This window comes from Theropithecus gelada, chromosome 3 (assembly GCF_003255815.1).
Source record: "Theropithecus gelada isolate Dixy chromosome 3, Tgel_1.0, whole genome shotgun sequence".
NCBI classification, from domain to species: Eukaryota; Metazoa; Chordata; class Mammalia; order Primates; family Cercopithecidae; genus Theropithecus; species Theropithecus gelada.
The window spans coordinates 17,426,599-17,448,703 of NC_037670.1; the positions used below are offsets into that span (position 1 = coordinate 17,426,599).

General features: G+C 38.3%; 1 protein-coding gene across 4 annotated transcripts in view; it reads right to left on the minus strand.

The window, feature by feature from the left end:
* The window catches only part of PCBP3 (poly(rC) binding protein 3), a 279,224-nt gene that overhangs the window by 249,087 nt on the left and 8,032 nt on the right, over positions 1–22,105 (minus strand). For 2 of the 4 annotated variants that reach the window (XM_025378992.1, XM_025378989.1), the window contains exon 2: positions 4,203–4,285. The exons of the other annotated variants lie outside the window; for them this stretch is intronic. The gene's annotated coding sequence lies outside the window, so the exon portion shown is untranslated. The remainder of the gene's footprint in view (positions 1–4,202; positions 4,286–22,105) is intronic. 4 annotated transcript variants of the gene reach the window in all.

The following is a 22,105-nucleotide window of genomic DNA, read 5'->3' on the forward strand; positions in this document are numbered from 1 at the left end:
AACACATATTTCAACAGAAATAAATTAACACAGAATTGGGCTCTTTGAAGAGGGTGACACTATAATAAAAACCGCTGTCAGACAGCTGATAATGAGAAGACCTATTTTATACAGTGCATGTCATTTTATGAAACCGTTTACCCTTGATCACCTGAAGGCAGACCATGCACACACCCAGCCTCCAGCTCAGGGGGAAAAGAAAAAAGAATGCCAACTGTCTAGGTGACTGTTACCCATTTTGCTTAGTTGAGCATCACAGAAAGACATGAGCTTAGGCAAAAACTGGCTGGCTTGAGAGAGACAAGAAAGCATCTAGAGACAGTCCAGAAACATGGGCCTCACAATCCGGGAAAAGCTATCCCTCGGCACCCCAAGAGTAAGATATGCGACTGAACATGTTCTGAGCAGCAAAGACCCATTAAGACTCCACAATGAAAAGACGGCTAAACTGTACACACAGGTGAGATTACAGGTGTGTCTCCCACCCACACCTATGCCTATTATATTATGTTAAGCTTCAAGTGCCCTGAGTAGAGAGAGACACATGCACAAGAAAGCAAAAATATGAATTAGCTGGAAGATTGTGACTAGAAAAGAACTTTGGCTATAGTTACTGGCACATGAAACTATCAGACGCAAATAGATCAGAAGCCACTAGAACTGGGGAGAAACTCCATTGCCAAAGAAACATGAGCCTAAAACAGTCAGTGACCGTCAAAACAACCCCAGACCTCCAAACTTCCACAAGCAGAAAGCAGGATGTGGGATCTTGCACCCCTAACCCCTAAGGAAGATGTTCTCCCTATTTTAGTCAATTTTCTGTTGCTTATAACAGAATACCAAAAGCTCAGCCATTTATAAGGAAAATGAATTTATTTCTTACAGTTGTAGGAGCTGAGAAGTCCAAGGTCAAGGAGGAGAATCTAGTGAGAATCTTCTTGCTGGTGGGGACTCTGCAGAGTCCTGAGGTGGTACAGGGCATCACTCAATAAGGGGCTGAGTGTGCTAGCTCAGGTCTCTCTTCCTCTTTTTATAAAGTCACCAATTCTACTTCCCTGATAACACATTAATCCATTAATCCATTAACCCATGAATGGATTAATCCACTCATAAGGGAACAGTCCTCAAGATCCAATCGTATCTGAAGATTAAGCTTCAACATGAGTTTTGGAGGGGACAAATATTCAAACCATAGCACTCCCAAGGCCTAGCCAGATGGAGGGACAGAGAAAGGAGCCCTGGAGAACAACAGACCAGTTTCTCCTGCCCCCATTTCCAAGATAGGAGGTGAAAGAATCAGACACGCCACACTGTGACCATGATGAATGAAGACAAAAACAAGATTGTGCCAAAATCCCTCTCCCCACTGACGTAAGTGATGACTGTTTCTTTACCAATCACAGCTTTATCCTCACTCCAGTCTAACCTCCTTGTAGATAAGATTTACAGACACTTATCATAACATTGTCCCCACTTACTAATACCATCCCACTTTCTTGAACCCTCCCCCAGATCACCTAACCAAAGTCCAAATCCTGTAACAGGTTCCTTCTAATGCCCTCTTACCACAACACCCCACAGTTCCCAAGTGAGTGTCTAGTGGTCTTTGCTTAGAAAACATTGATAGATACCTTCATAATACTTGCCCGTGGGATGTTGCTCTTACTGTGGACCAAGAACTGACGTTTATCTTCCATTCTCCCCTTCCAAAATGGAAGTTTTAAAATTGCAGTTGGCTTGATTTGGCTCCACTATTGTATAGTGTGAACAGCAGATAACCTGTGTGTCAGTTCAGTCATTCAAACCACAAGAGCAACAACTGGATTTGATAAAGATCACACAATGCTAGAAATCCATCCTTTGTGCAAGACACAGTAACTGGGGGCAACTCTGGATTGTGTCCCTGGAGAGATAAATGCATGACAGTTGTGAAAGAAGGGTGTGCCAAGGCAAAAGACTGAAGCAGAGATAACTAACTGTTCATGAAGAACTGTGCTCCTCTTTCCCAGGACAGCATTGAAACTGGGAAGCAACTGTCAACCAGGAATAACACACTGCAGATTTCACGCCTGCATCTAGATAGAACCCTGTAACTAGATCTTGCCAGTGGAAAGTATGAAGAGATACAGATCATGGTCCTCGTCACTTTTGGGCCAACATGGCTGAGAAGCATGTGTGCCTTCTCCATGTTGCTCTCCCATCTGCCAGCTGGACTTACAGGAAGCTGGGCGTAGAGGATAAGGATGCCACCTCCATAGCAGATGGCATGACCACCCACTGTGAGGAGCTGGGCCGAATCACCACACAGAGGAAACCTGATCACTGATGAGGAACATCCACAGTGAACTGTTACATGAGCAAGAAGTAAATTTTACCATGTAAGGCCCTGAAATTTGTGGGACTGAAAGTTAACCAAAATATCCAAAAACTAGGGGCAAGAGATACAGAGTAAAAGCATGAATTAGATACTGAGAAACCACCCCTCAATTTGCACTGGAACCACAAAGGGCTAACCCCTCAAGGTAGAGAATAAGTCTTCAGAAGCAAGTCAGCCCTCCCAAGCACTGAGCCTTTGTTCTACTCATCCGGCTGTCCTTAAGACTACACTGGATTAAGTTTGCTCCTTTAAGAACCTTAGCAGTACCTGACGAAAACCTCTCTAAAAACAATAATCATCCCAAATTATTTCAAATTATTCCTCAAAAAAATTCTGCAAATACAAATGTCTAGCAGCCTAAAAGAAATCAGTGACACATCGAGGAAGAAAGAGTAGAAATCACAGCAAACAAAAACATATCTACAAAGACAAGAAGTTAGAATTACCCAACATAGACTATTTTAACAACTACACTTGTATAATTACAAAAACCCAAACAACCCAATTAAAAATCTGGCCAATGACCTGAATACACATTTCCCTCAAGAACACATACTAATGGGCAATAAGCACAAGAAAAAATGGTCAACATTACTAATCATTAGAGAAAAGCAAATCAAAACTACAAAGAGGTATCACCTCATATCCATTAGAATGGCTATCATCAAAATAATAATAAGTGTTGGTTAGGATGTGGAGAAGCTGGAAGCCTTGTGCATTGCTGAAAGAAATGTAAAATGCTGGAGCTGCTATGAAAACAATACAGTCATTCCTCAAAAAGTTAAGAAAATTATTAGCATATGATCTAGTAATTCCATTTCTGGGTATATGCGCAAATGACGTAAAAGCAAGGGACTCAAATATTTGTATACCCATGTTCATGGCAGCATTATTCACTATAGCCAGAAGTAGATGCAACCCAAGTGTCCATCAAAGAACGAATAAACAAAATGTGGTGTGTATATATATATATATATACACACACACACAGTGGAATATTATACAGTCTTAAAAAGGGAAGAAATTCCAACACATGCTACAACATGGATGAACCCTGAAGACATTATGCTACATTAAATAAGCCAGTCACAAAAGGAAAAATATTTATGACTCCACTTATATGAGGTATCTATAGAAGTCAAATTCATAAAAACAAAAAGTAGAATGGTAGTTGCCAGGGATTTGGGAAAGGGAGTTATTGTTTAATGGGTAAAGAGTTTCAGTTTTGCAAGATGAAAAGAGTATTGGAGATGGATGGTTGCACAACAACATGAATGTACTTAATGTCACAGAATTGTACACATAAAACATACTCTTTAAAATGGCAAATTTTATGTTATATATGTTTGACTAAAATTTTAAAACTATACTTGCTGTAGTTAAAAACAGAAACAAGAAATTAGAAGCTACAAAAAGTAACAGTTTCAATTTTTTAAAATCTAAAACTGAAAAGTTATAAAGTCATGAATGGGTTTTAAAGCAGATTGGGTGCTGCTGAAGAAAGAATTGGTGAACTGGAAACTAGGTCAAAATAAAATAAAATATTCAAAGTAAAGTGGAGCGGCCAAAATCTAGAAATATAAGAGAGAGCATGAGAATATATGGTGAAAAATCTAACACAAATTTAATCAGAGTCCCATAAAGAAAGAAAAAGGATGATGCAGAAGCAACAGCTGAAGAAAATGGCAGTGAATTTTCCAGACTTATGAAAGACATCATGCCATAGATACAAGAAGCCAACATACCTCAGGCAGGGATGCATGGAACTTAGTGAAACCATAGAAACCTAAGGATAATTGGAAAATCCTTTATGGCAATAGATTACCTCCAGAGGATAGCAGTTACATTTACTGACTTCAGAACAGGAACAAGAAAAGCCAGATGCTGTGGAAATATATCTCCAATGTGCTGAAAAAAAATAATGTCAACATTAAATTCAATATACAGAAACAAAATCTTTTAAGAATAAACACGAGAGTGTGATATCAGTGAAAATATCAAAGAACTTCCAAAAATCCCTTCTTCCACAAAAGCAATTTTTAAATGCCAAAAAATTAGCCAAATCAACTTTTCTTTAGAAATCTAGAAATTTAACCAAAGGTCTGCCACACTCTGGAGAATATCTGTTAAAGAAAAATGATTAAATATCCTAAGAACATAAATTTTGTGGTATTTTAACTTGCCCTATTCCCTCCCCCAACCCCCAACCCTACCCCAGCTCTATAGTGGTCTTGAAAACCAACAGCCTACAATTGTAGTGAAAACCAACATCCTGGCAGCAACAGAAGAGGACAAAACAGGGTTGGAGTTCCTTCAAAGTCTTATTATTTGTTATGGCTACAAGGTTCCACCTGCAAGGTTACATTTATTTGACCTGACACAGAGCTCACTGAAAAGTATTTTCCTCAGAGGTATCTGTCAAAACAACTAAAGACAACTGTTTAATTTTGTGACTACCTGAGACAGTGGACAACAGTTGGAGCAAATAATATGTTAACCCAAAAGCTTAAAAGGAAAATCTGGGGAATGAGATGCCCACAGGGTATTAAAAACTCTGCATATTTCTGGAAATCTAGAAGGCCATGGTGCATACATAGAGCCATGCACCTACTCAAGGTTGTGGGAATGCCCAGAAAAGAAACTGGAGTGCCCTGAGATAGCCCTAAGCTCTCACACTGAGCTGACACTGAGACTCTGCACAATCAGAAAATGAAGACTAATGTTGCAAAATGTTTGCCCTGTTTCTTTCCTGCAGACTGTGAGAACAGGCTGTTCCAATGAGACTTGAAAAGTTGCCTTTGCAATTATAAACTGGTAGGTTAAGAGCTGACACATGTCCCAACACATACACAGGGTCTCTTGGGAAAGACTGTGAGACTTACTGATTCCAGGCATTTAAGGAAACCTCTGTCCAATTATTAGCTGACCACTAAGCTATTCAAGTACAGAGTCAGTGAAGATACATGACAAAGAATACAGACTTCACAGAGTTAGTTCAGGAAAGTCACTACATAAACAAATGAACAGAAACTACTATAACAAGCAGCAACAACAACAACAAAAGAAAATGGAAGAAAGGAGAATCAGATTTCCAGAGCTGCCATATTATATTATTTAAAACATAAAGTTTTCAAAAAAGTATTATAACACATACAAAGAAACAGGAAAATATGGCCCATCCACAGGGAAAGAAAAAGCAATCAATAGAAACTGTTCCCAAGGAAGCCCCAGTGTTGGACTTCAAATAACCTATTGTAAACATATTTGAATAACTAAAGGAAGCCCATGTCTAAAGGATTAAAGAATGGCAGTATTGTTTCACCAAGCAGACATCAATAAAGAAACAAATTATAAAAAGAAACCAAATGAAAATTCTGGAGGTAAAAAATACAATAATTGAAATAGCAAATTCATTAGAGTGGTTCAACATCATATTTGAACAGGCAGGACAATCAGTGAGCTTGACGATAGATCAACTGAGATTAACCAATCTAACGAGCAGAAAGTCAAGAAGTTTGAAAAAAAATGAACTGAACCTCAGGGCCCTGTGGGAAACTACCAAGAATACCAACAGATGGCCAACCAAGGTGGCTCACACCTGTAATCCCAACATTTTGGGAGGCTGAGGTGGAAGGATGTCTTAAGGTTGGGAACTCAAGACCAGCCTGGGCAACACAGCGAGAACTCATCTCTACAAAAATGGAAAGAATGAATGAATGAATGAATGAATGAATGAGAGAAAAAGGAAGGAAGGAAGGAAGGAAGGAGAGAGGGAGGGAGGGAAGGAGAGAGGGAGGGAGGGAGGGAGGGAGGGAAGGAAGGAAGGAAGGAAGGAGGGAAGGAAGGAAGAATGGATGCATAATGAAACTCTCAGAAGGAGAGAAAATAAAGGGGTACAAAGAATATTTGAAAGGATAATAATTGAAAACCTCCCAGATCTGATGGAAAAAAATTATACATTCAAGAACCTGAATATACTTCAAGGATAAACTCAAAGATATCCACACCTAAATATATTATAATCAAACTATCAAAGACAAAGAATTGTGAAAGCAGCAAGAAAGCAACTCATTAAAAAGGAATTCTCAAATCGCTTGAACCCAGGAGGCAGAGGTTGCAGTGAGCTGAGATCGCGCTATTACACACCGGTCTGGTGACACAGCAAGACCCCGTCTTAAAAAAAAAAAAAAGGATTCTCAATAAGAATAATAGCGGATTTCTCACCAGAAACCATAGAAACTAGAAGGCTGTAGGATAACATATGCAAAATCATAGAAGAAAAAGACTGTCAAACAAGAATTCCATATCCAGAAAAATCATTCTGCAAAAACAAAGGAGAAATTAAGACACTCTCAAATAAAAGCTGAGACAGTATGTCACTAGAAAACCTACCTAACAAGAAACAGTAAAAGGAGTCCTTCAGGCTTAAATTAAAGGACACTAGATAGTACAGAAAATCCAGGTGAATGAAAAAATAGCACTAGTAAAGATATAATTATAACGGTAAATATAAAAGACAGCATAAATGTAACTTCTGTTTGTAACCCTTTCCTCCTACCCGATTTAAAAGATAACTACACATCATCAATGAGCAGAAATAATAATATTTCCTCTTTTCCAAATTGGATGCCTTTTATTTCTTTCTCTTACCTGACTGCTCTGGCTAGGACTTCCAGTATTATGATGAACAAGAGTGGTGAAAATGGACATCCTTGTTTTGTTCCAATTCTTAGAGGGAATGCTTTAGGTGTTTCCTCATTCAGAATGATGTGGGTTGTGGGTCTTTCATATATGGTTTGAATTATTTTTCAGGTATGTTCCTTCTATGCCTAGTTTATTGAAGATTTTTTCATGAAAAGATATTGAATTTTATTACATGCTTTTTCTGCATCTATCGAGATAATCATATGTTTTTTGTTTTTAATTCTGTTTATGTGGTAAATCACATTTAATGATTTGCATATGTTGAACCATCCTTACATCCTTGGAATAAAACCCACTTAATTGTGGTGTATTATCTTTTCGATATGTTGTTGAATTTGGATTGCTAGTATTTTGTTGGGAATTTCTGCATGTATTTTCATCAATGATATTGGTGTCTAGTTTTCTTTTCATTGTATCCTTGCCTGGCTTTGGTTTGGGGGTAATTCTAGCTTCACAGAATGACTTAGGGAGAAGGTCCTCCTCCTCAATTTTTTGGAATAGTTTCAGTAGGATTAGTACCGGTTCTTCTTTACACGTCTGGTAGAATTCAGTTCTGATTCCATTTGGTCCTGGGCTTTGTTTTATTGGTAGAATTTTTATTACTGATTCAATCTCACTACTTGTTATTGGTCTGTTCAGGATTTCTAATTTCTTCCTAGTTCAATCTTGGAAGGTTGTATGTTTGGATATGATCTTGTACCTAGAAAGCCCTAAAGACCTAGAAAGCCCTAAATGACTCCTGGATTTGATAAATGAATTCAGTCGCATTTCAGGATACAAAATTAACCAACAAAAATCAGTAGCACTTTTTTTTTTTTTTTTTGAGACGGAGTCTCGCTTTGTCGCCCAGACTGGAGTGCAGTGCCGCAAGCTCAGCTCACGGCAAGCTCCGCCTCCTGGGTTCACGCCCTTCTCCTGCCTCAGCCTCCTGAGTAGCTGGGAGTTACAGGCGCCCGCCACCACACCCGGCTAATTTTTTGTATTTTTAGTAAAGACAGGGTTTCACTGTGTTAGCCAGGATGGTCTAGATCTCCCGACTTTGTGATCCGCCCGTCTCAGCCTTCCAAAGTGCTGGGATTACAGGTGTGAGCCACTGCGCCCGGCCTCACTTCTTTTTTTTTTTTTTAAAGATGGGGTCTCACTCTGTGACAAAGGCCAGGGTGCAGTGGTGTGATCAAGGCTCACTGTAGCCTCAAACTCCTGAGCTCAAGTGATCCTCCCACCTCAGCCCCCCAAGCAGCTAGGACTACAGGCATGTACCACCATACCTGCCCTAATTTTTTTTAAAATTTTTTGTAGATACGGGGGTCTCATCATGTTACCCAGGACAGTCTTGAACTCCTGGCCTCAAGTGATCCTCCTGCCTTGGCCTCCCAAAATGCTGGAATTATAGGCATGAACCACCATACCCCAGCAGTAGTATTTCTAAACACCAATAACCATCAAGCTGAAAACCAAATAAAGAACTCAATTTCATTTGTGATAGCTACAAAAAAATAATAAAATACCTAGGAATACATTTAACCATGAAAGTGAAAGATTTCTACAAGGACAACAGCAAAATGCTGATGAAAGAAACTGTAGATGACACAAACATATGGAAAAACATCCTATGCTCATGAAATGGAAAAATCAGTATCATTAAAATGACCATACTGCCCAAAGCAATCCACAGACTCAATGCAATTCTTACCAGAACACTAATGTCATTTTTCATAGAGTTAGGGAAAACAATCATACAATTCATATGGAACCAAAAAGAGCCCAAATAACCAAATCAAAAAGAACAAGGCTAGAGGCATCACATTACCTGACTTCAAATTATACTACAAGATTACAGTAACCAAAACAGCATGGTATTGGTATTAAAAGAGACACATAGATCAATGGGGACAGAATAGAGAATCAGAAACAAAGCCACACACCTACAGAAAACTGATTTTCAAAAAGCTAACAAAACACTGGGGAAAAACACTCTATTCAATAAATTGCGATAGGAAAACTGGATAGCCATATGCAGAAGAAAACTAGACCCTTATCTCTCACCATATACAAAAATTAACTCGAGAAAGATTAAAGAAGTAAATGTAAGACCTAAAACTATAAAAATTCCACAAGAAAACCTAGGAAAGATGTAGGGACCAGTCCCACAGGGTCAGTGGGTTTTTCTCCCCGCATGTGGAGATGAGAGATCGTAGAAATAAAGACACGAGACAAAGAGATAAAAGAAAAAACAGCTGGGCCTGGGGGACCACAACCACCAAGACACAGAGACCGGTAGTGGACCCAAATGCCAGGCTGCACTGTTATTTATTGAATACAAGACAAGGGGGCAGGGTAAGGAGTGTGAGCCATCTCCAATGATAGGTAAGGTCACGTGGGTCATGTGTCCACTAGACATGGGGCCCTTCCCTGTTTGGCAGTCTAGGCAGAGAAAGAGAGAGGAGACAGCTTACGCCATTATTTCTGCATATCAGAGACTTTTAGTACTTTCACTAATTTTGCTACTGTTATCTAGAAGGCAGAGCCAGGTGTACAGGATGGAACATGAAAGTGGACGAGGAGCATGACCGCTGAAGCACAGCATCACAGGGAGACCATTAGGCCTCCAGATACTGCGGGCGAGCCTGACTGATGTCAGGCCCTCCACAAGAGGTGGCGGAGTAGAGTCTTCTATAAACTCCCCCGGGGAAAGGGAGACTCCCTTTCCTGGTCTGCTAAGTAGCGGGTGCTTTTCCTTGGGACTGACGCTACCGCTAGACCACAGTCCGCTTGGCAACGGGCGTCTTCCCAGATGCTGGCAATACCGCTAGACCAAGGAGTCCTCTAGTGGTCCTGTCTGGGCATGACACAGGATTCACACTTGTCTTCTGGTCACTTCTCACCATGTCCCTTCAGCTCCTATCTCTGTATGGCCTGGTTTTTCCTAGGTTATGATTGTAGAGCGAGGATTATTATAATATTTGAATAAAAAGTAACCACTACAAACTAATGATTAGTGATACATATAATCATATCTACGATCTATATCTAGTATAACTTGTTATTTTATATATTTTATTATACTGGAACAGTTCATGCCCTCAGTCTCTGGCCTCAGCACTTGGGTGGCTTGCTGCCCACAGAAAAACTCTTCTGGACATTTGCCTAGGCAAAGAATTCATGACTAAGACCTCAAAAGCAAATTCAGGCCAGGCACAGTGGCTCACACCTGTAATCCCAACACTCTGGAAGGCTGAAGGCAGGTGGATTGCTTGAGCCCAGGAGTTCAGGACCAGCCTAAGCAATATGGTGACACTCCATCTCTACAAAAAAAAAAAAAAAAAAAAAACCACACACACAAAACTTAGGTATATTGGCACACACTTGTAGTCCCAGCTACTTGAGAGGCTGAGACAGGAGGGTCACTTGAGCCTGGGAGGCAGAGGCTGCAGTGAATTGAGATCAACAATAACAAAAATAGACAAATGAGACTTAATAATAACTTAAAAGTGTCTGTACAGCAAAAATAATCATCAACAGAGTGAAGAGACAACCTGCAGAATGGGAAAAATATCTGCAAACTATACATCCAACAAAGGACTAATATCGAGGACCTACAAGAAACTCAAACAACTTGACAAGAAAGAAAAAAACAAATCCCATTAAAAGTGAGCAAACATGAACAGGCATTTTTCAAAAGATATACAAATAGCCAAAAAACATTTGAAAAAGTGCTCAATATCACTAATCATCAGAGAAATGCAAATTAAAACAACAATGACATATCATCTTACAACACTCAGAATAGCTATTACTAAAACGTCAAAAACTGACAGATGTTGGCAAGTATGCAGAGAAAAGGAACACAAATGGAAGTTAGTACAATCTCTATGGAAAACAGTGTGGAGATTTCTCAAAGAACTAAAAATAGAAATAGAACTACCATTCGATCTGGCAAGCCCACTACTGGCTATCTACTCAAAGGAAAAGAAATCACTGTATCGAAAAGATACTTGTACTCATATGTTATTACAGCACTATTCACGATAGAAAGATAAGGAACCAACCTAAGTACCCATGAACAGATGAGTGGATAAAGAAAATGTAGTATACATATACCAAAAAAATACTACTGAGCCATATAAAAAAATGAAATCATGTCCTTTGCAGCAACATAGATAGAACTGGAGGCCATTATCTTAAGTGAAATAATTCAGAAACAGAAAGTCAAATACCATATATTCTCACTTATGAGAGAATATCGGAGCTAAGTAATATGTACACATGGACACATAGAATGTAATAACAGACACCAGATATTTGGAAAGGTGGGAGGATGAGGGGGGTGAGGAATGAGAAATTACCTAATGGTTAAAATGTACACTATTTGGGTGATGCTTATACTAAAAGCCTAGACTTCACCAGTATGCAATACATGCATGTAATAAAACTGTACTTGTTCCCTCTAAATCTATTTTTAAATTGAAAAATAAAAATTAAAACAAAACTGTAATGAGTACAGATAACTGTAAAAGACAATAATTACAAATCTGTTTTGAAATGCACAGAATGTACAAGATATATACATTTTTTTTTTTTTTTGAGATGGAGTTTCGCTTTGTCTCCCAGGCTGCAGTGCAATGGTGCAATCTCAGCTCACTGCAACCTCCGCCTCCTGGGTTCAAGCAATTCTCCTATCTCAGCCTCCCGAGTAGCTGGAATTACAGGCACGTGCCACCACGCCCGGCTAATTTTTTTATTTTTTAATAAAGACCAGGTTTCACTATGTTGGCCAGGCTGGTCTCGAACTCCTGACCTCAAGTGATCTGTCCGTGTTGGCCTCCCAAAGTGTTGGGATTACAGGCGTGAGCTACCATGCCCAGTAAGATGTACTTTGTATGACAGTAACAGCACAAAGGGAGGAGGAGGGAATGGAGCTAGATAGAAGCAAATTTTTTGTATACTAGTGAAATTAGACTGGTACTAATCCAAACTAAACTGTTATAAATTGCCAGTAGTAAGATCCCAAGTAACCCCTAAGAAAATAAAAAATAGTAAAATAAATGATAAGGGAAATAAAACAGTACACTAGAAAATATCTATTTAACACAAAGTCAGTAATCGAGTAACAGAAAATTCAAAAAGACATTGCATAGAGAAAACAAGAAGCAAAACAGCTGGCATAAATTTTGCCTTATCAAAATTGCATTAAATGTAAATGGATTAAACATTCCAATATAAGCACAAAAATTGTCTAAATGGATTTTTTTAATGATTCAATTATATGTAGTATATAAGAAAGACACTTAAATTCAAAGAATAGGTTGAAAGCATGTAAAACTATATACGATGCAAACAGTAACCAAAGGAGAGCTTGAATGGCTATATTAACATCAGAAAAAAATTGTCTTTAACACAAAAATTGTTATTAGAGACAAAGAATATTTTATAATCATAAAAAGGTCAATTCATCAAGAGGCTCTAACAATTATATACATATATATGTGTGTGTGTATATATATATAAGAAAGCCCCAGAATGCATGAAACAAAAAATTAAGAGAAACAAAGGGAGAATCAGACAGTTCAACAGTCATAGTTGGAAACTTCAAAAGTCCACTTTCAATAAAGGATGGAATGCAAGACAGAAAATCAGAAAGAAAACAAAAGATTTAAACAATACTAATAAACTAATTAGACCTAGCAGACATTTATAGAATTCTCCATTCAAAAAGCAGAAAACATATTATTCTCAAATACACATGGAACATTCTCTAGAATAGACCAGGTGTTAGCCAAGAAAATAAGTCTCAAAATTTTAAAGGATTGAAATAATATAAAATATGTTCCCCAACCACAAGGGAAAAAAATAGAAATCAGTAACAGATAGAAATTTAAGAAATTCAAAAGTCTGTGGAAATTTAACAATACGCTGCTAAATAACCAGAGTCAAAGGAAAAACCACAAGGGAAATTAGAAAAGACTTTGAGATCATTAAAAATGAGGCCAGGCACAGTGGCTCACACCTGTAATCCCAGCACTTTGGGAGGCCATAGCAGGAGGACTGCTTGAGCCCAGGAGTTCAGGACCAGCCTGAGCAACATGACAAGACCCTGTGTCCCACAAAAAATTTAAAAATTAGCCAGGTGTGGGGGAATGCACCTGTAGTCCCACCTACTCAGGAGGCTGAGGTGAGAAGATCATTTGAGCTCAGGAGACTCAAAGTTGAGGCTGCAGTGAGTTGTGATGGCACCAGTGCACTTTAGCCTGCATGACAGACCAAGGCCCTGTCTCACAAAAAAAAAAAAAAAAGTAAAGTAAAAGAAAGCACAACATATCAAAACTTATGAAAGGCAGTGAAAGCAGTTCTTACAAAATTATAGCTGTAAACACCTATATTAAAAGAGAAATACCTCAAATCAATAACCTAACGTTCTACCTTAAGAAATTAGAAAAAGAGCCAACTAAACCTTTACAAGCGGAAGAAAAAAACAAATATTCGAGCAAAAATGAAATAGAAAATAGAAACACAACAATGAAACCAAAGTTGCTTTTTCTTTTTTTTAAAGACCACCGAAATTGACAAACTTTTATCTACAATGACCAAGAAAAAAAGAGGGAAGTCAATTTACTAAAATCAGAAAGAAAATTACCAACCTTACAGAAATAAAAGGACTATAAAGAAATATTATGAACATCTGTTGGCCAATAGGTGAAATTCACAAATTCCTAGAAAGACAGAAACTATCAAAACTAACCCAAAAAATAGTACATCTGAAAAAAACCTAAAACAAGTAAAGATATTCAGTATTTTTAAAATTTCCCACAAGGAAAAATTTAGAAACAGATGGCTTCACTATTAAATTCTACCAAACATTTAAAGAAGAATGAACACCAATCCTTCACAAGGAGAAACAGACACTTCCCAACTCATTCTATAAGGCCAGTATTACCCTAATACCAAAACCAGACAAAGAGATCACAAGAAAACTACAGATTAACATGCCTTAAGAATACAAACATAAAAATCCTTAATAGGCCGGGCGCGGTGGCTCAAGCCTGTAATCCCAGCACTTTGGGAGGCCAAGACGGGCGGATCACGAGGTCAGGAGATCGAGACCATCCTGGCTAACACGGTGAAACCCCGTCTCTACTAAAAAATACAAAAAACTAGCCGGGCGCGGTGGCGGGCGCCTGTAGTCCCAGCTACTCGGGAGGCTGAGGCGGGAGAATGGCGTGAACCCTGGAGGCGGAGCTTGCAGTGAGCTGAGATCCGGCCACTGCACTCCAGCCTGGGCGGCAGAGCGAGACTCCGTGTCAAAAAAAAAAAAAAAAAAAAAAAAAAAATCCTTAACAAGGCCGGATGTGGCGGCTCATGTCTGTAATCCCAGCATTTTGGGAGGCCGGGGCAGGTGGATCACTTGAGGTCAGGAGTTCGAGACCAGCCTGGCCAACATGGTAAGACCCTGTCTCAACTAAAAATTCAAAAATTAGCCGGGCATGGAGGCACGCAGCTGTCATCCCAGCTACCTGGGAGACTGAGGCAGGAGAATTGCTTGAACCCAGGAGGCAAGAGGCTGCAGTGAGCTGAGATCGCACCTCTGCACTCCAGCCTGGGTGACAGAGGGAGACTCCATCTCAAAAAATCCTCAACAAAACACTGGCAAAACCAAATCCACCAATATATAAAAAGGATTATACGCCATGACAAGTGGGATTTATCTAAGAAATTCAGAGTTGGCTCAACATACAAAACTGAATCAATGTAATACATGACATTAATATAATAAACGACAAAAATAACATAGTATAGATGCAGGAAAAGCATCTGTCAACATTCAACACCCTTTCATGATAATAACACTCAACAAAATAGGAATAGAAGGGAAATTCCTCAACCCAATTAAGTGCATCTATAAAAATTCACAGCTAACTATACTTACTGGTGACAGGCTAAAAGCTTCCCCGTAAGATGAGGAACAAACAATGATGTCCACCCTTGCCACAACAATTAAACACTGTGTTAAAGGTTATAACCAGGGCAATTACACGAGAAAAATTTTTTAAAGGCATGCAGATTAGAAACAAAGAATTAAAAGCATATATATCTGCAGATGATATATTTTTACATAGAGAAAATCCTCAGGAATCCACTAAAAAACTATTATAGCTACTAAGTCCTATGCTCATGGATTGGAAAACTTAATATTGTTAACCTGACAATACTCCTCAAATTATCTACACATTCAATTAATCCCCATCAAAATTCTACCTGCCTTTTTTTTTTTTTCCAGAAAGTGACAAACCAAACCTAAAAATTATATGGAAATGCAAGGGACCAGGAATAACCAAAATAAATAAAAAGAACAAAGTTGAAGGACTCACACTTCCCAATCTTAAAACTTACTACAAACCTACAATAATCAAGACTGTGTGCTGCTGGCATAGAGACAGACATATAGGTCCATGGAATAGAGTGGAGAGTTCAGAAATAAGCCCATATTTTATGGTCAATTGATTTTTGACAAAAGTGCTAAGGCCATTCAGTAGGTAGTCTTTTGAACGAATGGTACCAGGGCTAGACAGCCACAGGCAGAAGAACGAAGTTAAACTCCTCCTTCATACCACAGATAAAAATTAACTCAAAATGCACCAAAGACCTAAATTTCAGAGCTAAAACTATAAAACAGATGTAGAATAAAACAGAGGTATAAATCTGTCTGACCTAGGATTAGGCAATGTCTTAAATATGGCAAAGCATAAGCAACAAAAGAAAAAAAAATAGATAAATGTGGTATTATCAAAATAAAAATCATTTGTGCATCAAAGGATACTATCAAAAAAATGAGCCCGGGTGCGGTGGCTCACACCTGTAAATCCCAGCACTTTGGGAGACTGAGGCGGGTGGATCACGAGGTCAGGAGATCGAGACCATCCTGGCTAACATGGTGAAACCCTGTCTCTACTAAAAATACAAAAAATTAGCCGGGCACGGTGGCGGGCGCCTATAGTCCCAGCTACTCGGGAGGCTGAGGCAGGAGAACAGCATGAACCTGGGAGGCGGAGCTTGCAGTGAGCCGAGGTCACACCACTGCACTCTAGCCTAGGTGACAGAGTAAAACTCTGTCTCGAAAAGAAAGAAAAGAAATGAAAAGACTACTCACAGTTCAAGGGGAAATATTTGCAAATCATATACTTGATAAGGGACTAATATACAGGATATATAAAGAACACTTACAACTCAGCGATAAAAAGACAATCCAGTTTTTAAATGGGCAAAGGATTTATTTTTGTTTTTGTTTTCAGCTTTTTAAAAATTTATTATACTTTAAGTTCTGGAATACATGTACAGAATGTGCAGGTTTGTTACATAGGTATACAAGTGCCAGGGTGGTTTGCAGTACCCATCAACATGTCATCTACATTAGTTCTCCTAATGCTATCCTTCTCCTAGGCCCCCACCACTGACAGGCCCTGGTGTGTGATGTTCTCCTCCCTGTGTCCATGTGTTCTCATTGTTCAACTCCCACTTATGAGTGAGAACATGCAGTGTTCGGTTTTCTGTTCTTGTGTTAGTTTGCTGAGAACGATGGTTTCCAGCTTCATCCGTGTCCCAGCAAAGGACATGAACTCATCTTTTTTTACAGCTGCATAGTATTCCATGGTATATATGTGCCACATTTTCTTTATCCAGTCTATCACTGATGGGCATTTGGGTTGGTTCCAAGTCTTTGCTATCACGAACAATGCTGCAATAAATACATGTATGCACATGTCTTTATAGTAGAATGATTTATAATCCTTTGGGTATATACCCAGTAATGGGATTCCTGGGTCAAATGGTATTTCTGATTCTAGATCCTTGAGAAATTGCCACACTGTCTTCCACAATGGTTGAACTAATTTATACTCCCACCAAAAGTGTAAAAGCGTTCCTATTTCTCCACATCCTTTCCAGCATCTATTGTTTCCTGACTTTTTAATGACTACCATTCAAACCGGTGTGAGATGGTATCTCATTGTGGTTTTCATTTGCATTTCTCTAATGACCAGTGATGATGAGCTTTTTTTCATGTTTGTTGGCTGCATAAATGTCTTCTTCTGTTCATATCCCTCGCCCCTTTTTGATGGACTTGTGTTTTTTTTTTTCTTGTAAATTTGTTTAAGTTCTTTGTAGACTCTGGATATTAGACCTTTGTCAGATGGATAGATTGTAAAAACGTTCTCCAATTCTGTAGGTTGCCTGTTCACTCTGATGATAGTTTCTTTTGCTGTGCAGAAGCTCTTTAGTTTAACTAGATCCCAATTGTTAATTTTGGCTTCTGTTGCCATTGCTTTTGGTGTTTTAGTCATGAAGTCTTGTGCAAAGGATTTAAATAGCCATTTCTCCAAAGAAAAAACAAAAATGGCCAATAAGCAGTACATGAAAAGGGTTGAATATCATCAGTCACTACAGAAATGCTAATACCACAATATCTACTACTTCCCATCCACTACATGGCTATAATCAAAAAACTGAAAAATAACAAGTGTTTGAGAGAATGTGCAGAAATTGGAACCCTCATAAATTACTGATGGGAATATAAAATGGTGCAGCATTTTACATTCCAAATTGTTTGGAATTTTACATTGCCAAATTGTTTTCCGAAGATGCTGCAACATCTTTGGGAAACAACTTGGCAGTTATTCAAAAATTTAAACAGAGTTACTGTATGACTCAGCAATTCTACTTCTAGTGTAAACCCAAGACAAGTGAAAACATATATTCATATGAAAACACGTACGACTTTTCATAGCATGTTGTTCACAACAGCCAAAAAACAACCAAAATGTCTATCTACTGATGAATGGATAAACAAAATGCCATATATCTATACAACTGAATATTAGCCATAAAAAGGAATGAAATACTGATACATACTACAACATGGATAAAGCTTGAAAATGTTATGCAAAGTGAAAGAAGCCAGATACAAAAGGCCACATCCTATATAATTCCACTCATATGAAACGTTCATAATGGGCAAATTCTTAGAGATGAAAACTAAATTAACAGTTGCCAGGGCCTTTGGGGAGGGAGAAACAGGTAGTTACTGTGTATGAGGTTTCTTTTTGAAGTGAAGAAAAGGGTCTAGAATTATGTAGTGATGATAGTTGCATGACCTTGAAAATTCACCAAAAAAACACTCAACTGTAAACTTTAAAAGGGTGAATTTTATGGTGTGTGAATTATATCCCACAAAATGTTTAAGTAAGTTGAAAGAATATGTTAAAAGATGAAATAAAAATATTTTTAGATTAAAAAATACATAATGTTGGCCAGGCGCAGTGGCTCACTCCTGTAATCCCAGCACTCTGGGAAGCCAAGGTGGGCAGATCACAAGGTCAAGAGATAGACACCATCCTGGCCAACATGGTGAAATCCTGTCTCTACCAAAAATACAAAAATTAGCTGGGTGTGGTGGTGTGCATCTGTAGTCCCAGCTACTAGGGAGGCTAAGGCAGGAGAATCACTTGAACCCAAGGAGGCGGAGGTTGCAGTGAGCCAAGATCGCGTCACTGCACTCCAGCCTGGCAACAGAGCGAGTCTCAAAACAAAAAAAAAAAAAAAAAAAAAACTGGCCGGGCGCGGTGGCTCAAGCCTGTAATCCCAGCACTTTGGGAGGCCGAGACGGGCGGATCACGAGGTCAGGAGATCGAGACCATCCTGGCTAACATGGTGAAACCCCGTCTCTATTAAGAAATACAAAAAACTAGCCGGGCGAGGTGGCGGGCGTCTGTAGTCCCAGCTACTCAGGAGGCTGAGGCCGGAGAATGGCGTGAACCCGGGAGGCGGAGCTTGCAGTGAGCTGAGATCCGGCCACTGCACTCCAGCCCCGGCGACAGAGCGAGACTCCGTCTCAAAAAAAAAAAAACAAAAAACAAAAAAACTATATATATATATATATGCAGTGTCTACATCAGCTGACCTACAGTAAAGGAATTTCTAAAGAGGGCCCTTTGGGCAGAAATGAAACCATCCCAGAATAAGTCAGAAATGCCAGAGAGCAATGAAGAGCAAAGACAAGTATCTGAAAAAATCTAAAAGAACACTAACTGTTAATATTACTGTTAATACAATACTGTTAATGTTACCAGTAATAATACTATTAATACCAATATTGTTAATATAATACTGCTAATATTAATTTATTTCACTGAATTTAAAAAGAATATATAGAATTAAAGTGCACAATAATAAGCACATATGAAACTGGAGGGGGGCTCATAGAGTTCAAGTCTTCTAAGAAACTATGATTTGTCTAGGAGAAAGATAAAGGTATAACTACATTATCTGGATAAGTTAGTAACAATTTACACAATAACCTCTAAAAGAACGAAAAATAGGACATAATCTCCAATCTACTGGAGAAGGTGGAAAAATGGAATGATTTTTTCAAAAAATCACATAATCAGATTCAAATAATGCAAGAAAAAGAGAGAAAAATAAACACAGAAAATGTAGAACAAGACAAATACATAATAGGATGATGAATTTAAACCCAAATAGATCAGTAATTACATTTAATGTAAATGAACTGTTCCAACTAAAAGACACAGACTGTCAGACTGAATGAAAAAAAAAATATATCGGCCAGGCGCAGTGGCTCACGCCTGTAATCCCAGCACTTTGGGAGGCCAAGGTGGGCGGATCACGAGGTCAGGAGATCGAGACCATCCTGGTTAACACGGCAAAACCCCGTCTCTACCAAAAAATACAAAAAAAATTAGCCAGGCATGGTGTTGGGCACCTCAGTCCCAGCTACTCGGGAGGCTGAGGCAGGACAATGGCGTGACCCTGGGAGGCGGAGCTTGCAGGGAGCCGAGACCGCACCACTGCACTTCAGCCTGGGCGACAGAGCAAGACCCCATCTCAAAAAAAAAAAAAAAAATCTAACTATACTCTTTGCAAGAGACATACCTAAAGCATAAAACTATAGTAAGGTCGAGAATAAGATAAAAAACAAAGATATCATGTAAATATGAGCCTAAAACATCCAGCACAGGTATGTTAATATTAACATCAGACATACCATATCATAAAGTCAAATATTCATTACTAGATACAAAGAGAAACAGTCATAATAATTAAAGTCTCCATTCATCAGGAAGACCTAACAGTTTTAAATCTGTGTGGCCCTGACAACACAGTCTCAAAAATTTGTACATAAAAACTGACAGAACTGGAAGGAAAAATGAGACAAATCCATAATCATAATGAAATTGTGTAATTATCTCAGTGATGAATATAACAACCAAAAAAAACTAGTAAGAAAGCAGATATAATATGCTTACCAACTCAGCTAAACAAAATATGTAGTATAGTACATTGAACCCAATTATTTCCAGGCACATAGGAATATCTGAGAAAACTTACATACCATATTCTGGGCCATAAGGCAAACCAGCAAATTTCAAAGGATTAAAATCATAGAAAGCAAGATCTTTGGGCAATATAATGGTCCTGAAGAATAATAAAACAAGAAAATATGCATATGTTTAGAAATGTTTAAATGTTCTTCTAAATTACCTAGGAATCAAAGAAAAAACCATAATGGAAATAAGAAAGTACAACAAACAATAATGAAAATGCCTTAAATCTAACTTTGTATGACGTAGTTGAGGCACTGTTTACAAGAAAATATATCACTTTAAACACACATATTAGAAAACAAGAAAAAGCTGCAAATTAATAAATTAAGTATTCATCTCAGATTAGAAAGAGAACAGCTATAATAAAGGAAAATTATGAGCCAATTTTACTCACAGGCACAAATGCAAAAACTCCAAACAAAATATTAGTCATCAGGGCGGGTGTGGTGGCTCACGCCTATAATCCCAGCACTTTGGGAGGCCGAGGCGGGTGGATCACCTGAGGTCAGGAGTTTGAGACCAGCCTGGCCAACATGGTGAAACCCCATCTCTACTAAAAAATACAAAAATTAGCCAGGCATGGTGGCACATGCCTGTAATCCCAGCTATTCTGGAGCTTGAGACAGGGAGAACTGCTTGAACCCAGAAGGAGGAGGTTGCAGTGAGCTGAGATCATGCCACTGCACTCCAACCTGGGCAACAGAGCAAGACTCCATCTCAAAATATATATATATATATTTTATTGTTATTCTGCTTTTTATGCTAATCTCTCCTTTAGAAATTTTCTATACAAACATCCATTACTTTAGAGACCAGGAAAATATTAATCATTAATATTCTGATGGCTCATCTTTTTGAGATCCACTAGTTAATAAATGTCAAGAAGAAAAGAACAAGGTCTGGCTCAGAATAGCCATTTTATCTGAGTAATATAAGGATACAAGGCCTTATTTGTCTCAGTGTCTCTACTGGGTTGACTGAGAACAAAGAAAGGGTGAATAGGAGTAGAAAAAGATTTACAAAGATAGGAATGTGATAATAGCAATTTGTAGGCTTTTCCCCAAACATTAAGGGAGCGATCTCATACACAAATGCATCTATAAATAGAATCCATATTGCACTTTAATGAATAATTTAAAACCACTCTGCAAACAGGGTTAAGAAAACAGGAACCTAGATGCTCAAAAATCAATAGTTCTGTCCTATCCCAACCTGGTGAGTTACAGAAACAGATGTCTAAGTTTTATATTATTTTTTAGAAATGTTGGAAGATAGATGGTTAAGCACAAAAAGACTTAAAAACATTTACTACCTTTGAGCTAATAGTTCTACCTTTAGTAAAAATTTAGAAGCAATCAGTGATACGCACAATGATTTTTGTATAGGATATTTTTCAAAGCATTATTTATTAATGATGAGTATTTTAAAGCAACATAAATGTCTAGCTATAGGGAAATGGTTCAATAAACTGGGACACTTCGGAATAGTATGCAGCCATTTGAAATCATATTTTGGAAGAACACATTATGAGACAAGGAAATGCTCATGATCTAGTAAAAGGAAAAATACTGCTTCAAAAAACATACTTCAGAATGAATCCCAACTTTAGGACATGCATATCATACAAAAA